Genomic DNA, 11,964 nt, shown 5'->3' on the forward strand with positions numbered 1-11,964 from the left:
TAAACTTTTTTTAACCGGTTTAGAACAAACCTTTTTAAAACTTAAAAAAAAAAAAAAAAAAAAGCTACTCTATAAAATGTAATCTAAGTGTATGTATGTATATATGTAAATATATTTAAATACATTATTAGTGTCATTAAAATATATAGGGGAAAAGATTTCTTGATGAAGAAGCTAGAATACTATTCATAGTCCATTGTCATATACCTATATTTTACTCACTTTGCACAATTTTAATGTCCCTTGAAATATCTGTATTTTATGTTTCTGTGACCATAACTATCAGGATTTTTGTATATATTAAAAATCTGATTATCATCTGGAATCAGTCACCATGTAATGAATTCCTACTGAACACTAAGTACACTAGGTAGGAAGAAATATAGGAAAAATAAAGATGATATAAAAGAGACTCTATCAAACCTGATATAGTTTCTAGGCTCTGACAAAAGAGAGGATGGATCATACAAATGTTTGATACCTTTCCATTGTCATTTTGTTTAAATGTGTTTCTCCTGCCTTTCAGTTGTGTACCATCAAGTCAAATATTGGAAAAGACTGAAATAGGATAGTAAGGGATGCTAATGCTAGATAGCACATTATTTGCTTGCATATCACCTTTCCTATAAATATCAAAATCATTAATCAATTAACAAGCATTTATGAACCTTGTTATATTATGAAGCAGAAACTACTATGAATTGTAAAAATTCTGGCATAAAGACAAAAATGAAAACATTTTTGTCTTCATGAGTGCAATATTAGCAAAATAAATCAAAATTTTTATCAAAACAACTTAAACTTTTAGTTCCAAAACTATCTCCACAGACATATGCAAATTATATATATATATATATATATATATATATATATATATATAATTTTAAAAGTCAATTGCAAATCTTGCCAGATGATTAGATTGACCATTTAGAACAATGAGAGCTTAGATTACTTGGTATAACTCCCTCATTTTCATAAGAGGAGACTATGACCCATTAAGATAAAATGACTTGACCAAGATGAGAAGTAGTAAGGTTGAAATTCAAACTCATGTCCCCTGAGTTCAGATCCATCATTTCTTCCACTTTATCCAAATATAATAATGTAAATGAGTTTTCATTTTTTTATCCTCTTCATTAAAGCTTGTTTGCTTATAGGTATGTATATTCTTAACTAGCCAGGGAGTTGAATGTTCTTTTTTGACAGAATATTTGCTAATAACATGGCTCACTAGTTTCCTGGACAGAAAAAAACACTAATGGACTTAATGGTCCCATTTCATTTGTACTGCAAAGTATCTAATGAGAGTAGTCACTATAGTGCACCATATCTATATGTGCTGTATGAAACAGTGCTTGAGAATTGATTTTTTAAGTCAGATAAGGAAAGGAAATAAATCATCATCAAGAGAGGTTTTTGCTATAATAAACCACATGGGCACGTATGAAGGGAAATGGGCATTTTGGAATTGGTAACAAGATATGAAGACACTGACCTCTTAAACACTGATTTGAAATGAGGTGCAATCAATAATAGCCAGATGTCCTAACATGTAGCCCTTTTAGTGCCATATGTCAGATGGCTCAACAACATGGAGTGACAAAGTGAACCTAAATTGTCAACTGGTGAACCCAAATCAGTAGCCTAGAAACTAATGGAAAACATTGGCAATAGGAGCACTTTTGTTAGATGTGACAGAGCCTGGGAAATAGACATGTTTAATCCTTAGAGGATTTCTAACTTTAAAAATATATATGTCAGATCTAGAAATTTTATAATAGAATGCATGAAGTATAAATATCATATTTTCTCAACTGTTTTTTTCCACAATGACGACTATGTATGTTGCTGGTGGTAACCAGTACCAGAGATTGATTCTCATAGATGAAAAAAATCAGTATTTCATTAATAGTCATAATTGACTTTTTATAGAAAACATTGGAATAAACTTGAAATTCTAAATTTGAAATACAACTGATAATCAAAAAGATTTTAACTTGGGAACATACATAATTCTGAATCATATCCTTAACCTTTTTATATCTCATAATATTTTTAAATACATAAAGTATATGAAATGATAAATGTCTTGAGGATTAGTGGAAATGAAGATGCAATGTTTTTTCATACAAGTTAACAGATTTTCTGAAACTCCATGATTCCCAGCTTAAGAATCTATATGCTAGACCTAAGAAGAACTAAAGAACATTATAAAAGGCAAAATGGACAACTTTGAGTATATTAAATTAAAAAGTTTTGCACAAACAAAACCAACAAAAACAAGATTAAATAGAAAGTACAAAGCTGGGAAAAAATTTTATAGCCAGTGTTTCTGATAAAAATTTCATTTCTACAATATTTAAAGAATTGTGTCAAATTTATAAGAATACAAGTCATTCCCCAATTGATAAATGGTGAAAGGATATGACAAATTTTCAGATGATGAAATTAAAGCCATCTACAATCACATGAAAAAAAAAGCTCTAAATTAGATTATATTAGAGAAATACAAATTATAACAACTCTGAGATTTCATCTCCCATCTCTCAGATTGGCTAAAATGACAGGAAAAGATAATGAGAAATGTTGGAGGGGATGTGGGAAAACTGGGACACTAATGCATTATATTGGTGGAGTCATGAGATGATCCCACCATTCTGGAGAGCAATCCAGTACCCAAAGAGACACTACTGGGTCTATATCCCAAGGAAATCATAAAGGAGGGAAAAGGACCCACATGTGCAAAAATGTTTGTAGCAGCTCTTTTTTGTGGTAGCAAAGAATTGGAAATGAGTACATGCCCATCGATTAGGGAATGGCTGAATAAGTTGTGATATATGAAGGTAATGAAGTATTATTATTCTATAAAAATGAATAAACTGATTTTAGGAAGGCCTAGATTTACACAAAATGATGCTAAACCAAACAAGTAGAATACATTATACCCAATGTGCAATGATCAATTATAAAAGATTTGGTTCTTTTCAATGGTTCAGTGATCCAAGGCAATTTCAATAGACTTTGTATAGAAAATGCTATCTGCATTCAGAAAGAGCTATGTTTTTTTTTCTTTGCCATGGTTTTTCCCTTTTGTTCTGATTTTCCTCTCTCAACATGATTCATAAAACAATGTATATTAAAGGTAACTAATAATTTTTAAAAAAGAATTTCTATACTAGTGCATATAGTGAGAAATGATATTTTGAGTCTTCTTTCTATCCATGGCTTCTTGATCTTAGGCAAATAACTTTTTCTGTGACTCAGTTTTTCCAGATAGATAATTAATATAATAAAGCCTTACTATTGGGATTTTCTACAATGGTATAGAATGCTTCCTTGCAGCATAGGTTGTTTCCCATCCAAGCCAATTAACATTTTAGCAAGAATTCATTTTTCACAGCCAAAGATTAAACCCCTCATTCTGCAGTCATCTTTCAGATATGGACCATTCATCAAAATGGGGCCAGAGCATAGAATATAACTAAATCAGTACAAATCCATGAACATCATTATAAAAACAAAGCATAATGAATGCCATCCTGTCCAAACTCTTTATACAAAAGAAGTTTCAAGTGTTCAGGTGTATAAAATATCAAGCACTTTTCAAATAAAACACCATTTCAGCAAGGAAACTATTAATTGTGGATGTCATCTATTCTGCTTATGGAAATGTCAATATTTATTTCTTCAGAAAACACTGATGAATTTTAATTTATCATTTCATAGTGACTAAAATGCTTCAGTAGTTTCTGGTTGTTAGGTATGTGGAATGTCTTCCATGTGTCTTCAGTCACTAGTTTCCTCTTTCTTGGTCATTCAAAAGAAGTGTCTGAGCTGTTCAGACAGTGTTTTATAAGCACTAGAGTTCTATTTCTAATTAGCGATGGGAAAAGGAGGATTTGGAAGGATAAATCTATCATGTTCTTTCTAAAGCAATCGGAGGTCTATACAAATGCTATTCTCTTTTTGATTTCAAGTGTTAATGGTGTCAGCAATTGTTGCAGTAAAAACACATAACTCTATGTCCCCAGTCTTGACAGGTAAAACGCCTCTCATTTAGCCAAGGGGTCATTTCTCTCTAGAAATAATGTCCTCAGGTTGTCACATGTAAAACTTCAGAACAACAAAGCAGCAAGGACTGTCAAGGAGCACACAATATCAGAATCTTGGTAAACCTAGGAGATCTCCTTCAGAAAGTGTTCAAGGAGGAGACTGGGAAATAACTTTCATTAATTAATGGTATACTTCTATATTACATATATGCCTAATGCAAAGCAAGTTCCTTTATGAGGACTCTCATACAGGATTAGAAAACATTTAGGCTTGCTGGGCCCTGAGTGATGTGAAAATGTGTGTCACTCAAGAAAAACAAGTGTCACACACCCTGTTGTTTTCCATCATAATGTGACGTGGTGACAGCCTTTCTAAGTAAAAGACTTGGGGGTGGGAGAAAATGCAAGGAAAGTAATAACAAGGGCTCAAAATTGTTACTCTAAGTGACCTATTAGAGTTAATGAAATTGTCACTGTGATTATTTCATTATTAGTAGTCAAGTGAAATGAAAAGATCAGTTTGAAAACTATTTTCCTACCATTCAACCATAACTCAAAACATGAATATAAACACCCTACAAGGGCATTCAGTAATTTTAAAATACTATTGAGTGGGTGATCAATCACATAACTTTTAAAACACTTAATTTGTATGCTAAATAGTGATGAGAAAATACAGCACCTACCTGTACTGTTCCACAATGGCACTCACCCAAAAGCTCTAGAACTGGAGTTCAGAAGTATTCAAAGGGCAAAAGGAAGCTTTTGCTTCTGTAATTGCACTTGGATTCTATAATTCCTTTAAGAGGAACCTGATGATAAATGGATAAACTCCTGGGTTTAAGGTCAAAAAGATCTTAGTTCACATTTTAACTGATAGTATACACATGCTTTTCTCCTCTTTTTCCTCTCCCTCTCAATTATGTCCTCTGATTTCATCACCAAACACTGATCTACCAAAAATTCTCCAACAGATATCAATTCTGTAGCCTCCCTTAAAGGAGGGGAAAGGATTTACATGTGCAAAAATGTCTGTGGCAGCCCTTTTTGTAGTGTCAAGGAACTGGAAACTGAGTAGATGCCCATCAGTTGGAGAATGGTTGAATAGATTATGGTATATGAATATTATAGAATATTATTGTTCTATAAGAAATGATTAGCAGGATGATTTTAGAGAGGCCTGGAGAGACTTACACGAACTGAAACTAAATGAAGTGAGCAGAACCAGAAGATCCAGTGTACATGGCAATAGCAAGATTATACAAAGAAAAATTTTGATGAACATGGTTCTTATCAACAGTGAGATGATTCAGGCCAGTTCCAATTATCTTGTGATGAAGAGAGCCATCTACACCCAGAGAGAGGACTCTAGGAACTCAGGGTGGATCACAACATAGCATTTCACTTTTTTATTGTTATTTGCTTGAATTTTATTTTCTTTCTCATTTTTTTTCCTTTTTGATCTGATTTTTCTTGTGCATCATGATAATTGTATAAATATGTATACCTAAATTGAATTTACATATATTTTTGCCACGTTTTACATATAGTAGATCACTTACCATCTAAGGGAAGGGGTGAAGGGGAAAAGGGGGGAATTGGAACACAAGTTTTTGCAAGGGTCAATATTGAAAAAGTATGCTTGCATATGTTTTGAAAATAAAAAGCTTCAATAAAATACAATTCTGTAACCTATTATCTACTAAACTTCAACACTATCAAATTAGATCAAATAATATATTCCCTCTCTTTTTACTCAGAGCTTTGAGATCGCCTATTATAGAGTAGTGAATAGACTAGGCTCAGAGTTCAGAGGATGCAGAATTAAGTTCTACATATGACACATACTGACTTTGTGACCCTGATCATACACTTAACTTCTAACTGATCTCAAACAATTCTTCAAGACCATCTATTGCAGAGGCAGTGTATTTCCATCAAGATCAGAAGGAGGAAATAAGTCAGGAGTTTACAACTGCACAATGTGATCTAAAAAATCAGTGTTTTATATTAGTCATGCTCTTAGCAAGAAATAACCTAGAATGAATTTCACACTAGCAACCATCCATATGATCTCATCAATTTCTAACCAATCAATTTATTCTTACTGTATCCCTTTCATTTAGTTAAAAATTTCCAACCAAATTAGAGACTTATATCATGAAATATTATCCTATTATCTCTTATAATGAGATGAGGGCTATTACCATTTGGCTTTATTTACTATCTTCCACCATTCAGTATCTTAATGTCTTGCTTAGCTAATTTTTTTTTCCTTTCCTTCAAGAGCTAGATCAAAATCTCACATCTGTAAAACCTTCCTTGGGCTTGGTCACCCAAGGTTTAAAATGATCTCTTTCCTCTGAAGTGTTTTCTATACCTAATATTTAATTCGAATATTGAGACAGATTGATTCTAGAAGTTTTTTAATCTACTTTATTCCTTGTTATGTGCCTAGGAAGTCTCTTCAGTTTACCTCTCAATTACCTGATATAAAAAATGTCCAAAGATACCTTTTCCAGTTGTCCATTTCTTTCACTTGACACTTCTCCATTTAGCTCTACCTATCTTGTTTCTACTTATTCCTCCCCACTTATAGCTTTATCCTTCTACAAAGACCTTGGGAAAGCTTTATCTTTCTACTAAAATTTTGGGAAATCACTATAAGCAGCCCTTCCCCTTCTTATTTTTGAAATCTTCCTTTTACACTTCTTTACTTTCTAGCAAAACTTAGTGTAGTACATGTGATCTGAATTCACTGTCCCAAAGTAAGATCTGATAAATATACCTGTTAAGTTTCTAGGAGTGTTCTGAGGGTTTGAAAGTTATTTCCCCTATTGTCTTTGGCTCAAACTCCAATCAATTGTACCTCCTCAATCCTCTATTAGATCCAAGTACCAACTAGGACACAGTTTCATTTAACCATTTAATACTGGATAGCATTTACAAAGCATTTATGTAAAAGATAGAACAAGAACAAACGCATTACTATTTTCCCCAATACTTCACAGAGCACTTTTTTTATCCTACATCACTCTCTGAGGAGAGGGGGCTCATTCTTAGAATAGTTTCTACATGACATTGTTCCCATCAAGTTCATAACAAGACTGCTAGATCCATCATCACCTCAGACCCCATTCAGCTGGGGGGTCTAAGGGTCACCCTTTGCTCCTTGGATCATCAATGCTGAACTGGCTGCAAAATTCAGAATTTGAAATCCTGGGATACCAGGATATCCAAGGTCTTGTTTTTTGATCTTTTGAAACATAAGTTCAGTCTCTAATCTCTTCACCTAAAATGAAAAAAGAACAAGTGATAAGGTGAAAAGACCAATGGCCACTTCCATGAAGACTAAGTGAGAAACTCCCAAGACCTTTTCCTTTATGGCATTTATCTCTCATCAGATCATTATCAAAGGAGTCAAAAAGATTCAACAAAAACAAGCAGTAGAAAAACAAATAACAGAATATCTCATTGATAGTACTTTCTAAAGTCATCATCTCCAAGTCCAAATATGTAGCCAAAGAACCTGACATTCCTTATGGTTAGCAGGTCAGTACAAGTTATAAAATGTCTTTTAAGTATACGTTATAATAATGTCTACTCAGGTTGGGGGGGGGCAGCTAGATGGCACAAGGGATAGAGCACTGGCCTTGGAATCAGAGTTCAAATCCAGTCTCAGACAATAATTACTAACTGTGTGATTCTGGGCAAGTCATTTAACCCCAACTGCCTCACCAAAAAAAGAAAGAAAAGCATATCTATTGAGGGTTCAATGTCTCTCTCCAAACTATTCACATTATATGTTATCAAAATTGTCCTTTGTCCTTCATTCTCGAAGTGGACAAGGGACAGGTGGATCTTAGAATAGGATCATGGAAGGTGATACCATGATATGCAAGTGAATTGGATTTGAGGAAGGGAGAGCTATGCAAAGTTGCCTGCTTCACTTTCCCTTCCAGAGCCATCTGATTTCAGTGGCCAGATATAGATCAGGGTGACTGAAGATGACCCTGGATGAAATGGGAGACCTTAGCCTTTTTAAGCTAAGATCTTTAACAGATCTCAGTGATTACAATTAGAAAAGCAAGCTCCCCTATCTCTTCAAATGGGTAAACACCATAAAAAATTGTGCCATATTCCTAGTTGAACTGAAATTTATAATTCTATTGAGTATATCAAAACCCTCCTCCACCCTTTCCAATACAACTTTTTTATTCCATGTTCCCTAACTCAATAGGCCTAGAAAAAAAATTAGTCATGTTCCTCGCTTTTTATATCCACTTTCAATTCCTGGCCCTGATACCAGGGATTTACTCAAACATTTACTTTAAAATTTGAGTAATTTGATGATATCATGATGCTATCTGCTGCCTTTCATATATTTTTTCATCTTAGTCAACAAATAAAAGCTTGGTTTTGTTTTATTCCTCAAATATATCCCCTACTTTCATCTTTAATTACTTCATTATTCATAAGCTAATATTCTGATCTTATTTTTTTTACCATTTGTATTTGAAACATTTATTTCAGGAAATACATATTAAATATTTTATTATTTATATAAAAAAGAGTTAAAGTTGTTAGGACATTTTATACCACAATACCAAAAGTCATTTTTGGAATTTATCATCATAATGTTGACTTTTTTCAAAAATTAAGGATAAAAAGAAGGAAAAGTTGAACTTCTTGCTTTGCCCTGATGCAATGCTATCTGGAAATTGAATGTCAATGACATGATATGAGCAGGAATGCATCCTATAAAAATGTTTGTCACCTCCCCACAACCAATTCATCATACTCAGACATTAGAAATAGTCAGTTTGTGTGTGTGTGTGTATGTGTATTGCTAATACTCTGATCTTGAAATTAGTCAACCTTAAAGCCCTATGATCTGCTCTATTTCAGTCACCCACTGAAGTTAATGAATCCTAGAAGCTAGTGTTATTTAAAACTATTCAACCTCCAAAATTCTTTTTTATCCTAATGCTGTCATTCCTCAATCTGCTCTTAACCTTCACCATGATTTTCAGTTCCTTGATATGTTGTTAATCACACAATATATTAAATCCTTGTTGTGACTTTACTTTTTTCTCTCTTCAATATCAATATCAATATTATAATTAATTTAACTCTATTATATAAAGACTTATTAAGTATCTACTATGTGCAAAGGACTATGCTAGAAGTTGAAGATATGGATTTGAAAAACAATACACGTTTCTTGACCTCAAGGAGTTTAAGAAACTATATTCACTGACATATATTGTAGTCTATGAAATAAACTTTATATACCTAAATCTCTATATCATTATAACAAACAACCTAAAGAAGTAAATATCATTATTTGTTGTTTTTGTTGGTATTCGGTTATTTCAGCTGTGTCTGATTCTTCGTGGCCCCATTTGGGATTTTCTTAGCAAAGATACTAGAGTAGTTTTGTTATTTCCTTCACCAACTTATTTTAAAGATAGAAGAATTTAGACAAACAAGATTGAAGGATTTTCCCAGAATCACATAGCTAGTAAGTGTCTGAGGCCAAATTTTAACCCCAAAAGTTTAGTTTTTCCTGACTTCAGGCCTGGCACTCTGTTGTTCCATATATATTATAGGTATCATTGTCTCCATTCTACAAATGGGAAAACTGAAGCTTAGAAAAAATTAAATGATTTGTTCACCATAAAATTTTTAACTTTTGGAAGCAGAATTTAAATCCACTTCTTTCTGACTATAGGTGAAGGGCTCTTACCATCATGAAATATTGTTGATCTAGAAAAACATTTTTCTTCAATTGACAAAGATTGAGATCTAGGCATGGTAAGCACAGAAGTGGGATTTGGAGTGAAGGAGATGATTTCCTAAGAAAGTGGCAGAACAGATTGTGATTCCAGGCAGAATTATGATGGCTAAGGAGGAATTGATGGCATCTGTAGAAACATCTGGAATCGGGGTGGGGGAGGAGTAATTGCTCTATTTTAGAATTTGTGATAAAGAAAGAAAAGAAATACAAGATAGTGTAACATAACTTTTAGATTTAGAAAAAGTGCATATGTGTGTGTGTGTGTGTGTGTATTTTCAAAGTATACACAGTTATCAAAACTAATTAACATTTTTTAAAATGATTTCTTGACTATACTTTTCAATTTGGGATTTTTTCAAAATTTCTTTTCAAAGTATCATCTTTTGTGATAATAACCTCTATAACTTTTCCAAGGTCATGAGCTTGAATACCTTCAAGATTCAGAGGCAATCCCTCTTCTCCAAATACCTAATACCAATAGTAATAGCATATACTTAAGCTAGTTTCTTCCTATTTCACCATAATCTGAAGCTTTCACAGAAATAACTTGAAGCCCAACTTTTAGCCTGTTCAAAACCAGTATACTTAGTACTACTTCATCAAGATTTTCAGCAACTATGACTAAAGACTGATGAAAGGCACTTGCAAATTCAACTGCAGATACAATAGATTGCATGGTAGAGATCTTTTCACTTAAGAGAGCATAGGCATCCTGGAATTAACATTTCTGAACTTTATTTTTATTAATAAAATACAAAGACTATATCACCAATGTCAAATTTCATGTCTTCTATAATTTCTAAATTATTATGTAATCTTGGTCTTCATTTGAAAGAATTATAACAACCTGAGCAATTTCTTCAGGAGTTATGGAAGCTTTAGATTGCTTCTTTATCTCAGTAATGACAGCATCAACAGTCAACTTCACACTCTTTTGATCTCCACTTGATTTGCTCCTTTGTCAATCTTCTCAAAGCCTTTCTTAGCAATGGACCATGCAAGGATCAAGGCAACAGTAATGCCATTCTAAACTTCTGCATTTGTATTATTGGAACCATCCTGAACTAGTCTGGCACTAATGTTTTTATACTTGTCCTTCAAGTTCATTGCTTTTGCAATAGTCACACCATTGTTTATTTGGGATTTCCTGACTCAGTTCAATGATCACAGTTCTCTTAGGTACTAGAATATGGTAACAGCATTTGCTAAAAGATTTACATCTTATGCATTAAGGCCTGAGCATCAGTTCTAAATCTGACATATTTACCATAAGCATGGGTCAAGTGGTGGGGAAATGAGGAGGAAATGAGGTGGGCTCATCTGATGAAGGACTGTGAATAACTGGAGAATTTCTTCAGGGGCAGATGAACAGATGTGTGGTAAGATCATCAACAATAAGTGGGAATGAAGTTTTGATAGAAAGCTGTAGAAGATATGTATAATGGCAACCTACCCATCAGCCAGTGGCCACTAACCCATGATACGTGATCCATACATTTATATATCAAGTAAAATATAGCTTATGAAAACCATAAATAAAAAAAAGAAAAATACTCAAATGACAAAATAGTGTTGCATGCAAGTATGGAAATAAATGCTAAAAATACCAAAAGTTCCATTTTTAGTTGGTAGTAGAAGTATTGGATTTAATGGAAATCCAGGTAAACCATACTATACGTCATATTGAAAAAGCACAAGTCTTTTTTTATATCTTGAGAGCAATTCCCCATCATAGTAGATAAAAAGTATTCATCCCTATGAGTAACTATATGTTGTATAGTATTTCCCAAAACATTTTTTAATGTAAGAACTAGAATAAAATTTTAAGATATATTTTCTGACATTGCCAGCAAGGAACATCTTCATCTAACATACATGCTATCATTGATCAGTAATGAACAGAACCAGCTACACCCAGCTAAAGAATACTGAGAAATGAGTATGGACCACAACATAGCATTTACACTCTTTCTGTTATTGTTTGCTTGCTTTTTGTTTTTCTTCCCAGGTTATTTTTACCTTCTTTCTAAATCCACTTTTTTTTGGTGCAACAAGATAACTGTATAAATATGTATATGTATATTGTACTTAACATATACTTTAACATGTTTA

At 33.0% G+C, this 11,964-nt stretch overlaps 1 pseudogene; it reads right to left on the reverse strand.

Annotated features, from left to right (window-relative positions):
* Positions 1-10,151: 10,151 nt before the first annotated feature.
* On the reverse strand, positions 10,152-11,241 carry LOC100929453 (annotated as a pseudogene).
* Between the last annotated feature and the right edge of the window lie 723 nt (positions 11,242-11,964).

Source organism: Sarcophilus harrisii, chromosome 1, assembly GCF_902635505.1.
Source record: "Sarcophilus harrisii chromosome 1, mSarHar1.11, whole genome shotgun sequence".
Lineage (NCBI taxonomy): Eukaryota > Metazoa > Chordata > Mammalia > Dasyuromorphia > Dasyuridae > Sarcophilus > Sarcophilus harrisii.